This window comes from Engraulis encrasicolus, chromosome 4 (assembly GCF_034702125.1).
Source record: "Engraulis encrasicolus isolate BLACKSEA-1 chromosome 4, IST_EnEncr_1.0, whole genome shotgun sequence".
Lineage (NCBI taxonomy): Eukaryota > Metazoa > Chordata > Actinopteri > Clupeiformes > Engraulidae > Engraulis > Engraulis encrasicolus.
In genome coordinates this window covers 53704146-53706645 of record NC_085860.1, presented here as the reverse complement: position 1 = coordinate 53706645, position 2500 = coordinate 53704146, and the positions used below count along the sequence as shown (strand labels likewise).

The 2500-nt window shown below is 47.4% G+C and overlaps 1 protein-coding gene across 1 annotated transcript in view; it reads left to right on the top strand.

Moving 5' to 3' along the window:
- The window catches only part of scaper (S-phase cyclin A-associated protein in the ER), a 270462-nt gene that overhangs the window by 63545 nt on the left and 204417 nt on the right, over window positions 1-2500 (top strand). The window lies entirely within an intron of this gene.

Here is a 2500-nt window from a genome sequence, read left to right as displayed (position 1 = left end):
AATAATAACAAAAATAATAATAATGATAATAATAATAACAATTTTTACAATATGGTGGTCACAGTGCTTGACTAGTTCGACAGGAGCACATATGACAGATGTCACCCCCATTGTAAACATCAACTTCCAACAACCGCACTCTCCTGCCCCGTCAGGGGTGCATTTCTCGAAAGCATAGTCGTTAGCCAGTTAGCAACTTGGCAACCTGGTTAGTTGCCAATGGGAAATTGTATTGCTAACAAACAACAAAGCAGCTCACATAGTTAGCAACTATGGTTTTGAGAAATGTACCCCAGGTCGGGTGATGGCTGCTGAAAATGCAAGGCAAGGCAAGTTTATTTGTATAGCGCATTTCATACACAGGTGCAACTCAATGTGCTTCACAAAAAAAACAAATGCAAAAAAGAAAGGAAACAGGGAAGAAAGAAGGAAATAAATTAGAGTCAAAGAACATTTAACACATTAAGATAAAACACAAGGTAACTAATAAATAAATAAATTGAAAAAAATAAAAAAATAAATAAGAATGATATATAATTTAAGCTAGGGGAAAGCATCTGAGAACATCTGAGAACAGAGGCTCTGGCTTCCTGTGTGCTGCTGGCGGTGAGGTGACCTAAGCGTCTTTGACATGTGGCAGACGAGAAGCGGGGAGGAAACCCAATGCACGCTGCACAGCGGAGCAGAGCAGAGCAGAGCTCGACTCATCACATCACATCACACGAGAACAGGATGCTGGGATATGGGAGAGATGGGGGGGGGTGGGGGGGGGGGGGGGGGGGGGGGGGGGGGGGGGGGAGGGGGGGGGGGGAGCTATAGGGAAGGCGAGCAGGGCATTTGCCCCTGTATTGGTAGTGGGGGCCCTATTGTGATGTTGGCAAGCTGTATATTGTGTTTCCCTGGGGTCCTGTGTGCAATTGTTCCGCCACTGATGGGGGGGGGGTGGGGGGTGTGTATCGGAATATGCACAGGGATATCGGGAGATGTGGAAATGGAAAAGAGAGAGGAGTGTGGAGATGGTGGGTCTCTCTGCTCGACTCACCACACCAGGATGTTGGGGTGGGGGACGGGGGTGAGGGGGGAGGGGGGAGGGGATGTGGGTGAGGGGCAATGGGGGGGGATATGGGATGTAAGGGGGCAGGGAGATGGTAGACCGCACTCATCTGTGGTCTGCCCAGTCTTGCCACTCTGCCTCTGCGCTTTGTCCTTCTGATGGATTTGATATCCACACAGCCAGTCACAAGCAATATTGTATTGTGCTAGAGAGGGCAAAATACACAGCGCACTGTATGTGTGTTGTGGAGTTCACAAACCCATGTATCAGACACAAGACTAGGTGATTACTCTACTCTCCAAATAAGATGCATATTTTTGCAATCCCGATTCGGACAGGACTTTTATTACCAATGGACCCCTGGTCATTCTGAATGATTACGGAGAATGTCTGAGTTCTTAGTCCTCTGCAAATGCCCCATGTCCGTAATATGAGAGGTAATAATTCCGCAGCTAATTACCTCCTGTATTTTGGCGAAACACAGACGTCCTGACTGAGGTGATTTCATGCCCCATGTCCATACGCACGCCGTTTGCACCCCCTTATAATGTCTGTGAATTGAGTGCATTACGGACGTTTGCTTATCCCGTCCGAATGCGCCACGAAAAATCATAATGAATTACATTTTCATTGCATTATATTACATTGCACTTTTTATCCAAAGCGACACACTGTTCCTTTTAGTGCAGGGCATTGGTTCCAGTCCCTGGAGCGGTGAGGGATTAGGAGCCTTGCTCAAGGGCACCTCAGCCATTAAGTAAGATAGGGAGCAGTGGGAAGAGTGGGATTCGAACCTGCACCTTCCTGATCTAAAGCCCATCTCCTTAACTAGGCCACGGCTGCCCCTAAATATGGTGTTTAGTTCTTTTTCAGTACATTACATTACATGCATCTCCTTTGTGCTACCAATGTTGTATAGATTTTTGGCAATAAAGTACACCTGACCTGACTTGAGGTTTATCATATGACGCTTACTTAGTGTATATGTGTATGTGTGTCGTGTGTGTGTGTGTGCGTGTGTGTGTGTCGTGCGTGCGTGCGTGCGTGTGTGTGTGTGTGTGTGTGTGTGTGTGTGTGTGTGTGTGTGTGTATGTGTGTGTGTGTCCTGTAGATTTTAGTTTAACTGCACATTGGAGACTAGTCGAATGCAATTTTTTAAACTTCTGTGCTAACCCTGTTACATAGATTTTTGACAATAAAGTACTCTTGACTTGCTTTGTTTTGACCTTTTCAGTACATTACATTACATACATCTGTGTGTCATGTCCTGTGTGTGTATGTGTGTATGTGTGTGCGTGCCTGCGTGCCTGCGTGCGTGTGTGTGCGTGCCTGCCTGTGTGTGTGTGTATGCGTGCATGCGTGCATGCGTGCGTGCCTGCGTGCCTGCGTGCGTGTGTGTGCGTGCCTGCGTGCCTGCGTGCCTGCGTGTGTGCGTGTGTGCGTGTG